The sequence below is a fragment of the Dendrobium catenatum genome, unplaced genomic scaffold (assembly GCF_001605985.2).
Source record: "Dendrobium catenatum unplaced genomic scaffold, ASM160598v2 fragScaff_scaffold_1338, whole genome shotgun sequence".
NCBI lineage: Eukaryota > Viridiplantae > Streptophyta > Magnoliopsida > Asparagales > Orchidaceae > Dendrobium > Dendrobium catenatum.
The window spans coordinates 2,198,271-2,221,422 of NW_021319800.1; positions in this window are offsets into that span (position 1 = coordinate 2,198,271).

Sequence of the window (23,152 nt, forward strand, 5' to 3'; positions counted from 1 at the left end):
GACAAAGTCTCCTATTCCATAGCCAAGACTCATCAAAATTTGTTTTTAAATAAAAAACTTTGGGAGTTTTAATATAATTCAAATATATCATTTAAATATTATTTACCATTTTTCTATGCAATGCAACATTTCTATTTTAGCTTAATATATAACTAGTGGAAAAAATTTAATACTATAACCCTTGTCACAAAGCTGGCAAATATTTAACAAATTATGCTTTAATCCTTTTACAAGTAAAACATTCTCAATGAAAAAATTATTCAAGTTTTTTATCATACTTGTGCGAACCACTTTCTTAGTGGTATTATTTCCCAGTATAACCATGACTTCATTCCTGGCTTCCAACGATATGAATTATATAGTGTCTCAAGTATATGCTTTGAATATTTATTATCCAGGTACCAAATGCTATTACGAGGTCTTATATGAGATCATACCTTAAAATAATCAAATATTAGTCTTGGGAACCAAAATAAGTTTGGATTCTCCTCTTGGCAAATTAAAACTAGATGCATATATGATATGGCCTATTTTATGCATCTTAGGTCTCAAGACTAAATGAATTTTTCTATGTAAAGTACAAGTGTGTGAAATATATCCAATCATCCCATAAGTGAAACACTTAACTCTAGGAAAAGGATTTCTAAATTTTTGATAATAAATTTGTGTCTTCCTAGGTTTTAAGATTTTTGACTTCAAAATAGAATCAGTGAAATCTTCAAGTTTGGGAGGTATCATATTATCCTCAAGTGCTTTCACGTTCACCTTAAGAATAAATTCACAACTTCTAACACCTTTATATCATATTTCAAATTATACTCTCTATTTTCAGATTCATCCTTAAAAGATTTAAATTCTCTTTCCAATTTAGTGTAGGATACTTTTTGTAATTCATTTTTCTTATTCAAATCATCAAATTCATCTATTAAGCTCATGTGGTTGTGGTCTATTTATGCATGATTTTTCCAAAGAATTTCATGCTTTTTTTTTATAATTCTTGTAATTCTAAGTTCATTATAACATGTATTTTTTTGAGTTTTCTATATGTAGTATAAATTCTTTTAGAAACGTCAAGCAATTCATCATAAATTAGGTCACATACCTCTTTTATATCTGCTAATCAAGATTATCAGTCATTAAGCCTAAGTTGGTGACTTCTTCTTCCTTTTATATTTCTGACAAATCTGAAGCTGAGTTTGCTGAGAAAGCTCTTTGAAATCTCTTCTTGGCCTTCCTCCCATTTGCTTTCTCCTTTACCTTTGTCTTGTTAGGAGTGTCTTTTAGATTAGGGTAATTCATTTTTTTATGTCCAAGTTTCCTACGTTCATAATATATCAGATCATTAGAAACCATAACATTTTTGTTGCACTTACCTTTGTTCGACTACTGGCATCTTCTTCGCTTCCTTTTGAGAAAACTCCAGAATTGCCTTGACAGTAAGGTAGTGTCATCCTCATCCTCAGGTTGTGACTGATCACTCTCTGAGTCATCCACTTTCAATACTATGTTCCTCTCCTTTTGCTATTGTCCTACATCAATCTTCCTTTGACTCACTCCTTACTCGTTAGCAATTAGTGATCCAGGAAGATTATCAATAGAATAAACTTTTAAGTCCTAAAACTCTGAAATAACAGTTATTTTAGCACATAAGTAATAGGCTAATAATGATGAATTTAATTAACCATTTTAGCACTCATTAGTTCCCTACCTAATGAATGAAAGAAGTGATTATTTAATTAAATCTTATATATATGTTAGAAATGGATTTATTAGATTTCATGTGAAATAATTCATAATCATATAACAGGATATTTAATCTAGATTGCTTCATTTCATTAGTCCCTTTATATGTAATACAAAGCCTTTCCCAAATGACCTTTCCACTTTTGCAAGTAGAAACATGCATGTAATCTTTAGACTTATGTGCACAAGAAACTATTCAAACAATTTGCATTTAATTCTGCTAAGTCAAGTTCTTTCATAGTCCAGTCAGCAAAAGGTGTTTCAATTCTAATGCCATCTACAGGTCTAGTTGGCCTAGTATACTCTTTCAAAACTAAAATCCACATGCGATAGTCAAGCGATTGAAGAAATGTAGACATACGTGTTTTCCAAAAATTGAAATGGATATTATAAAATAAAGAACGTCCAGTGAATGAATTCCCTTCAGGTTGCCAAAAGTAGCCATTAGCATTTTCAAAAAATAGTCTAAACTTATAATTTTGAAACAAAGATCTGATACCACTTATTGAATCCATATAAGTTGTTATGCCTATGGTAATGTCCCAAGGCTAACCTAGAGGGGCGGGGTGAAATAGTAATTTAAAACTTTTCTTGGATTTTTTTTTTAAAAACTAATTTTAGTATTTTTGCAAAAAGTAAATTTTTCAATAACAAATATTAAAGTACATAAAAGAAAAATATGAAAATTAAAATGACATAAAGATTTATATTGGTTCGGTCAAACACGACCTACATCACCTCCCTGAAGACTCCCTCTTGAGGTATTGCAATATTATGAAAGTGACTCCCATTATAAGGAAGAGAAGCCTTTGCAATTCCTCTCTTCCACCAATCCACGGTGTGATAAAGAACCATCGCCTTTCACACGCTCCAAGTTTCGGCAGAGTATCATCAACTGTTCATACTGTCCAAGTGTTGGCAGAGAATTGTCATCTGTTCACACCCTCCAAGTGTCGGCAAAGAATCGTCATCCTTTCACACCATTTAAGTACTGGTAGACAACCAAATCTTCTTTAAAGATCTTTTCTTGAGCAACTAAAAAGAAGAAAGGAAGAGTAGTAACCAAAAACACAAAGAGATCCTTACCTTTGAGTAACCTTGTGAATCCTTCACACTCCACTTGAAAGAAATCTCTCTCAAACACTCTCCCAAATACACTCTTTCACTTGCTCTTAAAAATAATGAGGAATAATAATTTTCACTTTAGTTTCTAAGGATCCTTTATATGAAAGATATGAAAAACCATCCAGAAAACTAAATTTTTCATTTTTGAGTTTGTACAATCAAATAGTTTAATTATATTTTTGTATGTACGAACAATTCAAAAACTATTGCATACAAGCTTGTATATAATTTTTCATACATGATGATCATTTTGACTGTACAAATGGTTAGAAAATTTTCTAATTTGTTGGGTTAAAATGGTTCACCACAATTTTGTACTCTAGACATCATCCGTATAAACAGGACATCATATAGTACAATCCATTAATAAAAAAATTTGTGTTCATCTGGACAAAAAGGGACCCATCAAATTTGTACTCTACATCATCTGTATGAATAAGGTATTATACAGTACAATCAGTTCAAAAAATATTGATGTTCTTCGGAACAAAAACGGACCCATTGAATTTGTACTCTAGACGTCGTTTGTATGAACAAGGAATTATATAGTACGATCAATTCAGAAAATCTTTTAATTCATCAGGATGAAAAGAGACCCATCCAATTCATACTCTTCACATCGTCTGTATGAAGATAAATTCATACAGCACGATCAGTACTTAGAAAAATTTTCTACTTGTAGTTTGGTTATCTGCTTGTAGGGGAAATTAACTAAACAAATCATGTCGTACTAAAAGAATTCGTATAGTACGACTAGTTTAAAAAAAATTAAAAATTCTGAACACTCCACAATGTGTGTGTGCATAGTTACACAATTATAATCACACTCTCTCAGACCGAATAGAATGAAAAACACAGACACCATTTATGATTAACTAGAATCTAATTTGATTTTAAGTTTTCAACAATCTGGAGCATAATTTCCCTCAAATATAAGTATATAGAAACAACAAAAAGTAATACATCTAAGACATGTTTGGAGAAATTGTAATTAAAATAATACTATTTGGAATCATCAAAAAGTTATGTGTTACAAGAATCTCAACAATCGAAAAACTATGTTTCAACAATCTTTACCTTTTTGATGATGGAAAAATGATTATTATTTTAGTTAACATGTATAGACTAAATTTTTTCTTAGACCCCCCTAAAAGAATGAACATATACATATAGGCGATTTCATGAAAAGCACAATTTTTTAATTTTTAAAACATAAACATATGCAAAAAAACATTAAAATTCAAAAACACAAATCTAAAAACACAAACACATAAAAACAAAATCAAACACAAACGAAAATTATTTCTCCCCTTTTTGATAATAAGAAAAAGGGAAAAAGAAAATTGAAATGAAAGATGTCAAATGTGAAACCAAAATGATTGATCTTGAAAGGAATTGAAATATAATTGCAATAACAAAGTTAATTACATAAGATAAAAAAGAAAGATTTAAAAATTTTAAATTAAAGAACATCTTTGATAAGAAAAATTTTTCAAAGACATGATGCATTCTAGACAATTAGATATGGAGGATTATTGCCAAATGAAGATTAGTTAATTTCAATTTTCAATATAAGATATAATTAAAAATTAGATTGATTTGAAAGAAAAATTAAACGATAGAGAAAAGAACATAAATAATTCAATTGATGACATTGCACATCTTTTTAAATATTTGTGGCACACTTTGTGCATCTTTTTCTATTAGGGCTAATTTTGTGCCTCTTATCATTTTGCAAACTATTGTGCATAATTTTATTTTTGTACACATTATACATTTCCCCATTTTTTTATTTTGTCTTTCCAAAGTCATTAATCTAAACTCAAACTTCTCTAATAACAAAAATCATTATATTGAAAAAGAAATAAATAATAATAAGACATCAAAATCATAATAATAATATTCAAGTTATATTTTCCTAAAAATAATATGAGAATTATTTGCTTAACTTAATTTAGTTATAAGTTAATTTATACCCCTTTTTTATCAATTACAAAAGGCTTTTCATTTAAGGAAAACTTCACATTTCAAACTAAGAACAAAAACAACTTCCTAAAACATGACAGCTTTTTTTGATATCAATTAAAACATCAGATACACCAAAGCCATTGATACCAATAAACATAATATAAAAACATTCAAACCTAAAACATCAATACACCAACACAAGTCTAAACAACAACAAAATATAGATCTTCCCTATATATTCCTTCCCTATTTCTCTTTCAAAATCTAAAATCTAAAATATAGATCTAAATAGAAATACAACTACAAAATTTATATTGTAAAGCATATCCATTGTAATCTTATTAGCATAACCATTTCTTTAAATCTATACGCATTTAAAAATATTTAATCATGAGTATTCTCTTAGGAGATGTAATTGATAATAATGGCTTGCCCTTATAAGTAGTCTGGAACCGAGTATTGAATTAAACCCTTATTTATATCCTTTCTAAGATAAATGATGAATATATGGATGAAGACTTAACTTTAAATAATAGTTTAATTTCATAATCAAATTTTATCCTTTGGGATGAATAAGGATAAATTGAATATTCCTTATATTATTGTTATTTCTAAAATAAATTCAATGAGTTAGTTTCTTAAATAAAATAAAAATGAATTTATTTTTATCCTTCGGGGTGAATTAAATATTCCTTATGCTACATTTCATTATGAAAATAAATTGAGTTACTCTTTTCAAATCAATAGTGAAACATTATTCAATCAATTGGGATAGCATAATGTTGATATAGGCAAATTTGTTAAAAGAAATATTTTTAAAGCGAATCTTGTGTCGAATGCTAAGTAAAAATTTTCCATAGTAGTATTTTGGTTTCCAAATTTTAAATATATTGTGTATGGGGGCTCCCTGTATTAAGATATTTCAGTTATTATAATTTAAATTTTAAACCTTCAAATAAAATATACCTCTATGCAATGGATGTATATTTTTTAGTTTTAGGCTTTATTGACTCTTATATATTTCCTTTAAAACTTACTTAAAGTTTGAAATCCTGATGAATTTGATGTTAATTAAGCTTGAATACTTTCACTCGGATCTCCCTTTCATCACTTCAAATTGAAAAAAATCTAAATCTACAGAAGGCTGGGGAAGCTATAATGGGCTTGACGGATTTTCTATAAAGTTTTTTTTTTTTTCGAAAAGATGCAAATTGCATTAAAAAAATCCCTAATATAACCTAGACACTGATAGAACTTCTATCACCTTCCTCTTTTAACAAAGAAAAAAAGGAGGAATCTTATTATCACTAATATCGTCCCAAAAGAAAGCACTACAGAGAGCTAGGTTAGCACAAAAATTGGTTAACTTATAACAATTTCTATTTCAAAATTGAAACAAAGCATTATTAAACTACTTTAACAACTCTAACTCCTTGAACCTCCAGCTCCCAATCAAATTATTTTATTTTCTAAAAGAATCTTGAAGATATTTAATAACATTATAGTTGTAACCTTCAATGATATTTCTTTTGCTTCTAGCATCTAATTTTTAACCACTTTCTTCGAAAAATTGATAGCAAACATCTCAACCTATGCAATATCCTAATCAATGCATTTTAAACCAAAAGCTAGCAATAATCTTTCTTTATTGCCTCTAAAAATTCCACCATCACCTTCTTTGTTTGATCTTAATAGAAAAGCATCGATATTCACCTTATTCCAATCGAGAGGAGGGTGACAATTTTTACAAAACAATGTGGAAATATAATTAAAACCCTGGTGTGTTGATATAAGGCTATATTGATAAGAAGTAGCAACAAAAATTATAGCACATGAAGCAATAAATGATGAGCTATCTTCCATACCTCCTTGCTTTAAGTTTTTCCTACTCTTCCAAGAAATGAATAGTATTATATAATACATGTTGGAAATAAATGGTTTATACAAGCTAAAATTTCCAATCTAGATATGCATTCCACATAAGATGAGAATACCGGGACTTGAAATCCCCAAGAATTTAGAATCTTTATCACTTGATAAAGTTTGAAAAATTCAGCTGCAATACGTTCAAAATTTTTAATGGCATGACAACTTTACAGACACATGTTATTATCCAATAGCCTTCGATGCATAAGAAATTCATTCCAAGGAATGGCATTGAAGTATAAATGCTTAAAAACATCTCTATAGGAGTTAAGCTTTATTTTCTCATCAAATTCCAATAATTTTTTTCCTTATCATATTCCAGTAACACCTATGTAGTAATTACTGCAATCATTTTATAAGAAAATTCAGAAATAATCTCTAATCGATCCTATACATATTTTTGGAATATTTGAGTTTGCATTATTTGTTCCACTAGATTTTCTCTAAATTGTCGCTTCAAACTCTCCACCACCCCTTTTCTTTTCAAAATAAACATGTTCAAAAAGACTGTATCTTCTTCAAATTAGATAACATATATAGGCCACCTAACCAAACTCTTATCAAGAATCTAAGAATCCTAAGGAAATTAATTGAAGAACGTGATAAAATTTTTGACCTCACAATATTACAAAGATATTTTTCCCCATAGAAAACTATTTCACAAGTGGCTGAACTATATCTCCTAGATTTAATGTTCCATAAATTATCACCATATTTAACAATCAAGTTTTTATTTAGAAGAGAATAACAATACTTAATGAGATTCCAAGCAAATCTAGTCCTCAACGGACCTACCTTATGAAAGTTCGTTAGGGATATTAAGCCCTTTATGAACTGGCCCAAGGCTAATAAAGAGATAAAGAGGTGAATCAGTATTTAAAACAAACACAATCTTAAATCCAAAAACAAGATTCACCACATTCAAAACCAACGATGCAGAAATTAAAATACGGAGGCAATAATAAGAAAAGAACACACCGGATTTTTAGTGGTTCAGTCAAACCTTGACCTACGTCCACTCCTTGGAGGCACCCTCCAAGTATTGCACCAAACTAAGTGTCTCTCCTTCAGCCCCCACAGCTAGGTGGAGAAGCCTTTACAATCACTTCCACCATCCCCGGTGCGGCAGAGTCACCGGGTCCTTTGACACCAAAGACATCTTCTTCTTTGGTGAACTTCCCTGGAGACAAGCCTTGAATAAGATGGTATTCAGGTGCGAGCTTGCCGGAGCAACTGTGTGGAACCCCCTCCACACTCCCTTGAGTCCCCCCTCACAGGATCTTCTCCCTCTCTCAAACTCCACCCTTTCCTCACTCCCTTTCAAGCTCTCTCATCAAGTTTCCCCCAAAAGAACAATGCTACAATGGCTGCCAAAGACACTTAATTAGTGCCATGATAAAGCTTAAATAGAAGTGCTCAAAACGAACTCATTAATACAAGTTGCCGACATTATCGTCCAGGACAATAGGCATATCGTCCTATACGATCAGTATAATTTAAGCCTAATCAACTGGGACGATTTGAGACGATTATAAGACTTTTATTCACATCGTCCAGGATGATAATATATTGTCCTGGATGACCAGTACAAATTGTGGAATATCATCCTCGACATCGCCTTGAAAAACAGCTATCTGAAGACCAATTGTCCAGCATATCATCCTGGACGATTTTGCGATCATCCAGGACGATTTTGCGATCATCCAGGACGATTTGACCGTGAAATAAAGTCATAATTTCTTTCCTTAAATTCCAAAGAAATTTTGGAAAAATTGCCCTGGATCATCCTGGACGATATTTTATAGTCCTAGACGATCCACCGGGATGATGTCCAAAAATAAGTAATTCTTAAATAGATCTGACGACAGATTCTTTCTATTTTGAGCCTATCATCCTGGCCGATACAAAATCATCCAAGACGATGTATTTTGCATAATGATGGCTGCTTTAATGAGAATGCCCTAATTAGGGTTTCTGCTTTTGAACAGATCATCCAAGATGATATAAATATCATCCCGGACGTTGATACCAAAACCAAAAATTTTTAGGGAATAATAGAAAATCTTTCAAGTTACAAATCATCAAGAGCCACACCAAATACAATAGACTCAAGAAAGGAAAAAGGGTTCAAACTACAATCTTGAGCTGGTTCCAAAATGCAGTCTGATCGTGTGGACCTGAAATGTTCATTAGATAAGGTAGTCGTAGAGAAGATATCATAAAAATCATAATAAGCGTGTTTACAATAAGAGTGTTTTCTATCATCAAAATCATAATCCATAAAAATAGATACGCAATAATCTCCCCCTTTTTTATGATGGCAAACATTATGATTTGAATTTACAAATAGGAAACATTTTCTCCTAATCTCCCTCTCACTAGAATAAAACTTTAAAAATAGGGGAGATAAAATTTTTTGTTTTTAATTTTTTGAAAAATAAAAAGGATACAAAAAATATACAAATTCAACAATACGTTATCCCCCTTTGACATTATCAAAAAGAGAGGAGGCACAAAAAACAAAACGAACAAAAGAAAAAAAAATGTTGCCTGAACTAGTGAAAAATAAATATTCTTAAAATGAGAAATTTACCTCTTAGTTTTAATCAAAAACTTAGTGGAATTGGAATGACAACGCATAATCTTGAAAAAGTAAGAAATTCATAAATTGTTAATCCAAGTTCAAGTTCTTTTAAAGGTTGAAAAAACTTTTTAATTCAATATCCAAATCAAGGAATAAACGGGAAAAAGAAACATTAATTTTTCAAAACTCCTTTCATAAAACATATCTAATAGAAGTTCAATGCACGAATTGCTGAATCAGGAACCAAGATTTTCAAGCACAAGTTTCGAACATATCAAGGATTTTCTTAAGTTTTTAGTAGTATAAAAAAATAAGCATATTTTTTTTGTGGGCTCATTTTATGCCCTTTATCACTTGAATGGCTCTTTGAGCATCTTTTGATTTTAATACACTTTGTATATTTTTTTTAATTTGACATCATTGCGCATCTTTTGGTTTGGCATCATTGGCCACTTTTTTTAATTATTTTCAAAAAATATGCTTTCTTTCTTATATTTTCAAAACTAAATTAAACCCAAATTATTGACAACGCGAACAACTTGGTTAAGAAAATTTTATGGTGGATTCAATAATCTTGCAAAAGATTCCTATACGATAAAAAAAATGAGGGAGAAAAAAAAATCAGTTTCAAAGCCCAATTTAAAATATGATGAAGATTTTGAATCAAAAGTAAAATAACCTCTTTAAGAAGAGAGAAAGAAACAAAATCATGAGTTCCCTTCCTCTGACTGTTTAAGAGAAGTCAAACACAACTAACCAAAGCTTTCAAGAAAATATAGGAAGTAGATTTTTTATTTTTAGGAAAGTGAATGTGTGTGTTGATCAGAGAAAAACATTCAAGAAAATAAAAATTTCAAATAATAAACAAAATGAAGACACAAAAAAAAAAAACATAAACACAACATAAAAACACGAAAGTCTTTTAACCATTATCTCTCTCCTGGTCTGCTTTAGAATATAGATCTGTCCATGAGATTTTTTGCCTTTTATTATTTCTCCAGTTTAAATTTTGCTTCGCCTTGCCCTTTTCTTTATTAGGAGTAAATTTTAAATTAGGCACTAGTTTTTCATATGTCCAGGCTTCCTACATCGAAAGTAAATCATGTCAGAAGAAATATGAACATCCATATCATTTTTAACTTTTTTTCACTTTTGCTTATTTTTTGGTGAGCTTTGTGATTTGCTTGACAAGTCATTGCATTCATCACCAACTAAGCTACCTCTTTCTGTATCTTCAGCTTTTAGAACAATCGTTTCACCTGCATCCAAAAGTCTTTGACTCAAACCTTGCTTGTAGACAATGAGTGAGCCCATCAAATTATTAATATAGTAATCATTCAAATCTTTTGATTCACAAATAGCAATTACTTTAGCATCAAACTTATTTAGTAGACAATGAAGAATTTTGTTAACTTTTCCAAAATTTGAAAATCCTTTTCCTAAAGCATGCAATGATGTTATAATTTGGATAAATCTAGTATACATGTCTAGGATAGTTTCAGAAGGTTTCATGAAAAATAATTCAAAATAATGCATTAACATATTCAACTTGGATTGCTTGATTTTACTAGTGCCTTCGTATATGGTGTGTAGTTTATCCCAAACTTCCTTACCATTAGTGCACATGGAGATTAACATAAAATCTTCTAAATTTAAGGCACAAAAAAATAATTTAATGATTTTACATTCAATTGAGCATTGATTTGTTCTTCCTTACTCCATAGATTAAAAGGAATATCAGTTTTAATTCTATCTAAAACTCGTGACGGTGAAGAATAACCATTTAAAATCATATGCCACATATAAAAATCTATCGATTGCACGAAACTAGACATGTGAGTTTTTCAAAAATTAAATGACATATTTTCAAATAAAGGAGGTCTGGTGATTGAATATCCTTCCGTAATATTACGGTTCCCAAAGTTAGCCATGAATCCAAATTCAAAAGCTTTTAAAAACTTATTTTTTTAAAACAGCTCTGATACCACTTGAAAGTTTGTTAGGGATGTTAAGACCTTTATGAACTAGACCAAGGCTAATAAAGAGATAGAGAGGTGAATCAATATTTAAAACATACACAATCTTAAATTCAAAAATAAGATTCACCACAATCAAAACCAACGATGCAGAAATTAAAATACGGAAGCAATAATATGAAAGAACACACCGAATTTATAGTGGTTTGGTCAAACCTTGACATACGTCCACTCATTGGAGGCACCCTCCAAGTATTGCACCAAACTAAGTGTCTATCCTTTAGCCCCCACAGCTAGGCGGAGAAACCTTTACAAAATTACAAAATAACTTCCACCTTCCCCGGTGCGGCGGAGTAGCCGGGTCCTTTCACACCAAAGAGATCTTCTTCTTTGGTGAACTTCCCTCGAGACAAGCCTTGAATCCGATGGTATTCAGGTGCGAGCTTGCCGGAGCAACCGTGTGGAACCCCCTCAACACTCCCTTGAGTCCCCCCTCACAGGATCTTCTCCCTCTCTCAAACTCCACCCTTTCCTCACTCCCTTTAAAGCTCTCTCTTCAAGTTTCCCCCAAAATAACAAAGTTATAATGGCTGCCAAAGACACTTAATAAGTGCCTTGACAAAGCTTAAATAGAAGTGCTCAAAACGAGCTCATTAATGCAAGTTTCCGACATTATCGTCCAGGACGATAAGCATATCGTCCTGTACGATCAGTACAATTTAAGCCCAATCAGCTGGGACAATTTGAGACGATTATAAGAATTTTATTCATATCATCCAGGACGATAATATATCATCCTAGACGATCAGTACAAATTATGGAATATCGTCCTCGACATCGCCCTGAAAAATAGCTATCCGACGACCAATCGTCCAGCATATGATCCCGGACGATTTTGCGATCGTCCAGGATGATTTGACCGTTAAATCAAGTCATAATTTCTTTCCTTAAATTCTATAGAAATTTTGGAAAAATTTCCCTGGATCATCCTGGACGATATTTTATAGTCCTAGATGATCCACCGGGATGATGTCCAAAAATAAGTAATTCTTAAATAGATCTGGTGGCAGATTCTTTCAGTTTTGAGCCTATTGTCCTGGCCGATACAAAATTGTCCAGGATGATGTGTTTTGCATAATGACGACTGCTTTAATGAGGATGCCCTAATTAGGGTTTCTGCTTTTGAACAGATCATCCAAGATGATATAAATATCGTCCCGGACGATGTTACCAAAAATAGAAATCTTTAGGGAACAACAGAAAATCTTTCAAGTTACAAATCATCAGGAGCCACACCAAATACAATAGACTCAAGAAAGGAAAAAGGGTACAAACTTACTCAGGCTTAGTCTACCTAATCTTGAGCTGGTTCCAAAATGCTGTCTGATCGTGTGGACTTGAAATGTCAGTAGATAAGGCAGTCATAGAGAACATATCATCAAAATCATAATAAGTGTTTGCTATCATCAAAATCATAATCCATAAAAATAGATCCGAAATACCTTGGCTGCAACTGAATAAAGACCACGTTCTCCCTTATAATTTGTTTTACATAAGATCTCTCTAGTAACATAATGGAGTACATTATCACCAATCTGCTTGTTCCAAATACAATTCTTGCTCAATTTGTTAAACTCCTTCAAGATAATCATGGGAACTAATGAATGAGTCAATTGAAATAGTGTAAGATAAAGAAAATTTGATTTAACTAGAACCATCATGTTTGCTAAGGAAAGAAATCTATTTCCCCACACATTCAACATGTTTAAATATTTCTCCATCATGTTCTAAAAATCTGACTTCACATGTCATCTCAATGCAATTTTCACTCCAAGATTGTCCATCTCCTTCACCACTTTGTAACCCAATATTTTTGAGATACTTTTCCATTTTTCTTCTATTGATAGATTTGCCAAATATAATGGAGGATTTCTAGAAATTAATTCTTTATCCTGACCAATAGTAATAAAATGACAATCAAAGACCCATTTTGAAAATAGTAAGAAAGACTTTTATGATTGCTTTTTTTTTTGAAGAAAGAACTAAAAAGCTATATTAAAGAAAAGAAGGTTACAACCTAGTACCATCCGATTCCTTTATAAGCAAATAATGAAGAAAGCCGGAACATTACAACTCACCAAATCTTTCCAAACAAAGGAACTAAAACAAACGTAGTTAGCACAGAGATCGGCTAACTTATTACTTCCTCTATTCACTAAATTAAAAATGATAAAATTTAAATCTTTAAAAAAAGAGAGATCAATGCTATCGGTACCTCCTTTATCCACCTTGTTTTTTGATGAAATTGATAACATTTTTGTTATCACCTTCAATAATAACTCCTTTATAATCCTTCATCCAATTGTTTATAAATTCTTTCAGAGAAAGAATAGATTGAAGTTCCATTGCTCTGAAATCCCAGTGCACAAACTGTTTACCAAAGGCTAGGAGAAAGCTCCCCATATGATCTCTAAAAACTCCTCCTACACCGGCTTTGTAGGAGTTATGAACAGATGCATCAATATTGACTTTGATCCAATCAGGCAGAGGAGGATACCAATTATCGAGCAACCTGGATGGTTGATTAATACCATCAATGCCTGAGAAAGAGTAAATAGAATTCCTGTACATAGCAGTAAAGAACACTGCATTTGAAGCTATATACTAAGGCTGGAACACTTCCCCTCGTGAACAAACAAATTTTTGGATTTTTAGAAATGATACACAGTATTGCAATAGAGGTTTTTAACCCAAGAGCTTTGAACCTTCAGCCAACTTAAGCTCTCATCCAGGGAATTGAATATGAAAATTCCAAATCCCAAAGAATTTAAAACATCCACCACTTCTAACAGTTTGTTACAGCCATAAATAATACTCTAATTGTCCTCTATTTTCCCGCAACCTCTAGGACATTTTTCAAACCCTTGAAGTCTTCTATAACAAAAAAAATTATTAGTAGGTATGGCTTCATTTAGCAATCTCCACCAGAAAATCCTTACTCTAGGAATGAGTTTGGATTTGTCAAGCCACTTCTAGTAATTACCACTGGCAATGATGGGGACATAAGCTTCAGTTGCTAGGGCTATCAGCGATCTCCCAGAAAATTTATGAATTAGCTCCATCCGATCTTCATCACTATTATTAATCTGGATTGAATTAATAATCTTCAATAATTCAGATCCAAAAATTTTTGTAACTCTAGAATATCCCAATCGCCAATCTTTATGAAATTCTTCACCAACAGATCTTCTTCCAGCAAAGGATTGACAAAGGTTGGCCAATTCAACAAACTCTTTTCAAAGATCCAAGTATCTTTTAAAGCATTGATTAAATTTCCATTGCCAATATTCCATCGAACAATTAGCTTCAAAAAAATCCCTCCATTACAAATAAGCTTCCAGGATGTAGATCCGGACCTCCTTGAAAATTTCTCAAATGACAGCTGACCATATTTAGGGAATAACACTTCATGCATAAGGGAGTCAGTTTCTTGGCAGTACCTCCAAGCAAGCTTGGCCCTTAATAGAAATTTCTTCACCTTCTTCACATTTTAAATGTTTTCATCTAAAAACACCAAGGGAGAATCTTTCAGTCCATTCGATGAAATTTTAATCCCAAGGTTTCTTCCTTTTTAATTGAATGAATTAGAAAGAAGTTTAGAGAAATTAATAAACCAAAAGGGAGATAAAGGACATCCCTGACAAAAACCACTTTTCATATCTATCTACTTGGAATCACTCACATTGATCAAAATAGAGAACTTTGAATCAACAACACATTCCACTAACAACTTAGCAAAATTTTATGGAAACCCGTAGTAACCCAACACTTGTTGTATAGTAGACCAATACATACTATTGTAAGTTTGGTTCATATCAATCTTGATATTCAAAAAACCTTTATTTGTAATAAAAAAATTTGATTTTGTTGAAAATTTCTTGGTCCAAAAGAATGTGATCAGATATAGACCTCCCTTTAATGAATGCAACTTGATTCTCATAAATAATCTTAGGAAAGATTAATAAAAATCTATTAAAAAAAACATCAGCCACTATTTCGTATGTAGTTTCAAAAGACTAATAGGCTGATAATTAAAAGGAACCATAAGATTCTTCACTTTAAGAATTAGAACAACAAGAGTCTCCTTCCATTTTGAACACAACTTCCCTGAAGAAAAAAAAACTATTGATTGCATTTTAAAACTTTTTACCAAATATATTCCAATTAGATTTAATAAAAGAATGAGAAATACCATCAATGTTTAGTGACACATTAACATGAAGGTTTTTTATAACATCCAACACATCATTCGTAGTGAAATCAGCCTCTAGCATTTTCCTATCCTCATCATAAAGCGTACAATAAGGATTTAGCCAACCATTCAGGATGCACTACCTAACACTACACTTATCTAAGATAATTGAAAAACACATCCTCAATATCCTTCTAATCTTCGACTAGAACTCCCTGAACATCCTTTACCTGATTTATCCAATTCTCACTCCTAACATTACCAAAAGTATGGATAAATTCTGAGTTAAAATCCCCAACCTTAATTCACCTAATTTTGGCACTTTGTCTTCACCAAGTGTTCAATCGGAAAAGAAATACATTCATCTCATTTACTTTAGATCTTAAAATTTGTAGGCTTTGTTCAGATAACCAGCCATATTCTACCTCCTCCTCTTGAAGCTACAACACCTCCTTTTGAAGGCTGTCCATCAATGAAAAGTAATTTTGCAGCTTGGCTTTACTAAAAATAAAAATAGAAATCTCTCAACAATCTCTTGCATTTTTTATTCAGCGCCAGAACCACATCTCCCTCAAAAGAATTATTCCAAGCTTTTGAAATAATAAAAGAATAAGAATGATATGAAGCCCAAATATCTTCTTTTTTTTTGAGAAAAGCATAATCAGCATTAAAAAGGAAAGCAAGCAAAAAAACAACAACTACAAAGTAGATTCCTCCTTCATTATATTGATAAATGAAGGAGGAACCTCATCCAAAGTTAAGTCTTCCCAAAAAAGATATGGTCGCGTCAAAACAAAGGAAGCCCAAATATCTTCAAACACAATAATATTATTCTTCCTCTTAAAGGATTTAAATATCTTCAAAACATTTGGACAATGATCTAAAGTTATTCTAGCAAGATGTCTTAAGACAGGCAATTGAATCTTTTCTAATGCCATAGAATTCAATAAGCACCTATCCAATCTATCCAAAATATGGCCATGACAACTTTTTTTATTGCACCAAGTGAAATAAGGACCCACCTACCCCCCTTCATGATAATTATCACCATTCATAAACACCTTCATCTCCTTTAGACCTTGTGAGAAAACAAACTTATTTACCTCTTCTTATCTTCTTGAGAAAGAATACAATTAAAGTCCCCACCAACAATCAAAGTTACATTTCTATGTGGAAATGATTGAAGAAAAACCCACAAGTCTATTCTTTTACACACTTTCATGCTACCATACACTGTAGAAATCATCCACACTACTTTCTTAAAAACATTTAGATCACTAATAAAACATTGGGATGAAGCCTTCAAAATAAAGAATGGTTCCAAATATGACATCCAAATAACCATAATCCCTCCAGACATTCCTTAAGAGGGAAAGATGAAAAAATCCCAATCAACACCCATACTTTTATTAATCTACAGTCAATCAATTACAAAAATTTTAGTCTCCATAATTCCCACAAATAACACATCCATTTCTTTAGAAAATTCATTTAAATAAAGAGAGGACTCTCATTTTCTAGCCCCTCTATAATTCCAAAAAGCTATTGAATACATTAAACATTTAAGGGGGAACCCTCAAGCTTTCTATTGAACTAATTAAACCTCTGCTCAATCCCACAATATTTCTATGTCGAGAATGGATTTTCACTAGTCCAAGCGACTTATGTTCCTTGGAGAGCTTAGATTTAGCTGCCCATGAGCTGCCATCAACTTCCTTACTATTAGCAACCTTCATGAAAACATCAGACTTTCTGATCCCAAAATCATCCTTACTCATTTCAGGTTTCAGATTATCTATAACCATACTAGCTTCATTGTCCATATTAGTATTACTCATAAACAATTCTCCATCCTCTAATTCTTTAATACCCTTCCCATTTAAAATATTAATTTAATTTACATCAATTTGAATAATAGTTGAAACACAATAAGAATTTATACCAGCTGCAGATGAAGAAGAATGCAAAAACTCCATTTTGGTGATTTCCATTTGCTCCAGCACAACATAACCTTGATAATTATGTTTTTTACATAGCTCAATAATAGCTTCTCTATAATCATTATTTAGATTCTTATCAAAACCTACCTCTAAGCTTGCAACAATATGGACATCAGATAACAGCTTATCTTTATCATTTTCTATTAAATTATTACTCTTCACAACATCATTTTTTTAAGAATTCTCCAAAAAATTTATTCTGAACACCTTTATGTTTTGGCCTTTCATGAAATGATCCATTCTCCCTTCCACAATTCAGATACATCCAAGGTCCACACAAATTATTAACATTATTCTTAGTATGGTGAGCATTATCTTGTATATGTTGCTCATTTATTCCAGCCTAAGTCATTGAATCCCTCACCAGACAAGGTATAACTATTTAATTATCACTTACAAGACCAATCCTTCCACATTCATAGCCAAAAGTAGAAATCTTCTCATATTCTACTTTTTTGAAGAAATGGCCATAATTTCTTTCCATCGAAACTTCTAAAGGAAGTTGGTTGTCCAACAAAATATGCATGCATAGTCAAGCAATATCTAACCTTCCCCTTTGAAACATATTATCATCTAACATCAATCATTTTCCCACTTTAGAAGACATTATAGTCACATTTTCCACATACCAACATTACAAGGGAAGATGAGGCATTCTTATCCACACCGAAAATGATAGTCCCTTTGTGGAAGAAGGAGAAAAAATAGAAACAACTTATAAGGCCTATAAATTAACTATTCACATAGCAAGGCCCTCCTATAATAACAAATTCCATAGCTTCTAAAGTTCAAAATGAACACAACACCCATCCTTTCTCAAGAATAGACATATGAAACAAACCAATTTGATCACATTTACATATCAACTCAATATCAATAATATGAAAAGGAATCTCTTTACCAAACGCCTTTTCATCTACTACAAATTGTATCATATTCATATTAACCATTTTATTAGAAAACTATAATTTTATCGCAACATTTTTTGTTAGACATAATTTCCTCTGCTAAAAATTAATCCTTACGTAAGGATAATTCGAACAAGGTTTTATAGCATCATTGTTATGATTAGTCATAGCTTTCCAAACTCCATTCAAATTATAAGTCAACTCTTTCATATTATTTTCACTATTAATAGTCGTAGAATCCATTGCTAAAGATAAATTATTAGCGCTAAGATCTGAATTCAACTCAATTATAGAGTTTTAATTACAAAATCTATTCACAAAGATCTTCATACCTTAAGAAGAAGCATCATTATCATTGGACCTTGAAGCTAAGTTAGATTGCATAATAATACCCTCCAATTGATGGATAGATTTGAAAACCACATCCAGAATCACCTCTTTAACTTTACCTTCTATTGGATTACAATTCTTCAAACCAAGAAGGACATTTTCTTTGATCACAATCTAACATTCCATCAATGGTCAACTGTGAACTCCTCCATCTTCCAATATTTTGACATTAGAATGAAAAAGATAATTTCTATTAAAGCATAGAGTACTGAATGGAAGCCATCTGCTGCCATCCCTAAAATTTGTGCTAGAATAGTGTTTTTAAAATGAAAAATTGAAATGGGACTTTCTCTTACTAAACATGATTTTCTCTTACTAACCTGAAAATCATTAGGATTAGTTCCTATAAAGTATGGGAAATGCAAATGATCAACTCTTTCCTTAGAATTTTTTGAGGTGTTTAAAGGTGAGAGAAATTTAAATTGAGGGTAAACATCTTGCCGCATAAGTATTGACCAGCCAACATTTCAAAAGGGGATTTATTGATAGGAGCTAGTTGAAGGTTTTATAGTGTTTAAGCTTACTAAGATAAGTGACTATTTAGTTAAAATTGGACCATTGAATGGAGAGATAATTTTTTTTTTCAATCTTGCCATATCCATAGCCAATATATTTAAAGTTTGACATGATATGTGAGACGAACATTCTAGAATATATTTCAAGTGGCAAAAGTAACCAATTTAGGCTAGGTTGATAATGGGCCAAAGAAATTGGGTTTAGGAGGTTTGGTTTATCCCAATTTGTTGACTTAGATCAAGCTACGTGTTTTTCTTGCTATGTAATGTGCATAGCATCATATGACACCTACTAGAACCATTTGTACAATTAAATTCTACAAGGGTTTTGATTCAAGAAAATCCCTTTGGGTGAAATAGGTTCAACTCGTATGGCTAAACCAGGTGCGCCAATGGAAAATATTTTTTTATAAGACTCATGTTAAACTCATGAACTATCCCTAAAACTTTGGTTCATTAGTTTGGTTATAATCATGAGTATTGATGTATTTACGTGCTCTAGGGGTATTTTGATCAACTATGGTTAAAATACTCAACTAAGTTTAATAAAAGGTAAATAAAGGGCAAGACTAATTCCAAATTTCATTTTCAACTTATTTTAGGTGGTCACATTTCAAAGGGTGGCCATTTGGTCAAAAATGTTTTTTTAATGGCTTAAGTGGTCCTTTGGTCAATTTAGGATGAACAGGTAATCTATGGTTGACCATGGAATTGTTTCACATTGAAATTACTCAAAATCACATTTAAAATGTGTTGGAGGAGGTGTCACTGTTTTTTTTTACTATGTCCTATTTATTTTTTAAAATAAATAAGTTTTAGTGGTTTTGGGATTTTTGAGTTTTTGTGGTACAATTGCAAAGTATAGTCAAACAAGATCTACAAAAAGCTTAATATTGGCTCTAAAGTTTTCGAGAGGTTGTAAAACCTCATTCAAATTCCCTAAGCACACCAAACCGGAGGGGAATTGGTGATTAAAAATATCTTTTAGCATAGATTAATCTTTTTAAAAAATTTTGGTAAAATAAATAATTTGATTAAATAATGAGGAAGCTAATAACTTTACAATAATTCTGAAGATAATTTAATCAATTTAATATAACTTCAACCATAGATTTTACAATATTAAACTTTCAAAAAAATGAATCACTAAAAAGTAAAATATATAAACTAAAAAATAGAATGAGCACACCAATATTTTAAATTAGTTTGGTCAAACAATGACCTACATCGCTCTCCAGAGTCCTCCTCTCCATTTATTGCACTAAATATTTAGTGACTCACCTTTAGCCCCCACAACTGGGGGGACAAGCCTTCAAAAAATATTTTCCACCAAACTGGTGCGGCAGAGGACCTTAATCTTTTCAACCTCCTAATTAGGAGGAATCCTAAAATAATTGAATATCATATTATTTTGAATGAACAATAGTGTAATACGAAGTTCAACTAAATAGAATTTTTTCTAGGATAAACCATAAGATGACCATATATTGTCTCTAATAATTGTAAAATACGATCCAATTCATAAGGTATGATATAAAATTAGAATTAACAAAATTTGATTAATTAATCACATAACTAAATTATTCAATAATTTATAAATCATAAATTATTATTATTTTTATAAAATACAAATAAATAACATTTAAAATAATTTTTTTTGCCTAATTTATGTAATGAGTGTGTCTTCGATTATAACAAAATTTCTAGTATAATGTGGTGTTTGTACTATATGATTGGTCATATTTAAAATTTTTTTTCTAAGATAAATAAAATTTTTAAATTTATTTCTATAGAAATAGATTGTACACTACTATCTATATTGTTCGATACGATGTAAAGAAAAATAAAAAATAAATAAATGAAATTTATACTCATTCAACACACCTTATTGTACCTATTTTAAGACCTTAATCTTCATTGAGTTGTGCAAGATGTACTTGAATTGTTAGTATACACATAAACAAATATGCACTATAAATACTCAAAGAAATAAAGAGTCAATCAATAATATTTGTTATCATTAAAATTATAAACTCAAAAGCCCATGTTGCAATAATCTTCCTCTTTTTGATGATAACAAATATTATTGGATGAATTTGCAAACTAATATTATTTTCTCCTAATCTCTACCTCACTAAGAGAAATATATTAAAAAACTAGGGGAAAATTATTTAATTTTTTTATTTAGGAAAATAATAAATTTAAAACTAAATAATATATAAATAGGATAAACAACACAATAATGAAATTGAACTACATGCATGAGACAAAAAAAAACCCGTAATGAAGGGAGACTAAAACACTAAAAAACACAATACAAATGGTTGAAATAAATAAAAACATATTAAAAGACCAAAACATACAATCAAGCATTAAATTTAATCATTAAACAATAAACAAAATATATAATAAAATATAAAAACAAACCTTAACATACTTATACCTGATCGAAATTAACAATTGAATCATTAGATTTTAAGCATAGGTTGACTCTCCAACACTCATGCTCTATGGCGCATCTTTGCCGATCTACAGTTTCCTCTCTCCAGCTCCTTATTCCTCTCTCCTAGCATGGATTTTTTTTGCATTTTTCTATTTGATTTTTTTCTTGTTATTTTCTTAGCATTTTTCATGCCTTTTTTTAGAGGTTCTTTACATTTTTTTTTTCTTTCAGAGACAACAACATCAATCCCTTCGTCTTGCGATTCATTAGCATTTTTTTCCTCTCCTTTTGATTTAACTTTTTTTGGGAAGTTCCTGCTTCAGCCACTAAATCTAGATGTTATACCAAAATTTTTTGTTAACATGAAACTTTTGGGTTCCTTTCATATCATTTTGTTGGATTAGAGGCACATTGCGATTCAACTTTCTAATGATCTTGATTATAGAAAAATTTATTCTAGGAGATCTTACTATATTTAAGCTTGCTAGAAGCATTTACTCAAATAGATACCATATTTTGATGTTCACGAGGAATCCCCTATTGGTCCTATGTGGATCTCCTTTCAGAATCTGATACATCATTTCTTTAATTCTAAAACTTTATTTAGCCTGTGTTTATTTTTGGTAGGCCGATACCGACGGACCAAGTTACGACATCAATCTCTCATCCATCTGTGGCTTAAAATTTATTTGAGTTTGATATTTTTAAGAAACATCTTAATTATATATAGATTGGGTTAGAGTTAAATTATTATTTCCAAAAAGTTGATACTGAAAATTTGCCCATTTGTTGTTCTTAATATAAAATGCATGGCCATGGTTTAAATGAATGTTACAGTTTACATCCCCATCTTCATAAGAAGAAGGATTTTCCAAGATAATTGAATGGAAATGCTATTATTTCGGTTTCTCATGATCATGAGATCCCTAACTTGGAGAGGTTGAGGGGAATAATCTTAAACCGCATGATAATATTAACGAACCAATACAATTTTCTAGCTCATACTAAACTTCCTTCCATCAATGTCGATGTCCCTATTTGTGTACAGGGATATAATATTCACTCTACCACTATCTTATTTAGTGGTTGTGAAAATATTGTTGAACAAATGTTAGCTATCACTACTAGTCAAAAAACTGTTACATCATCTTAAATTAGTCCTTGTGTTCTTAACAAAAATTTACCTAATATTGTATACACACAAATAAATATAATAATACTATTATTTCTCAATTTGTTGTAAATGATCAGGAGAATGTGGTGGAAATAAATGTTGGTATTGGCATGAGCAGTAAAGAAAATGTGCGGGATGGCTATACCAT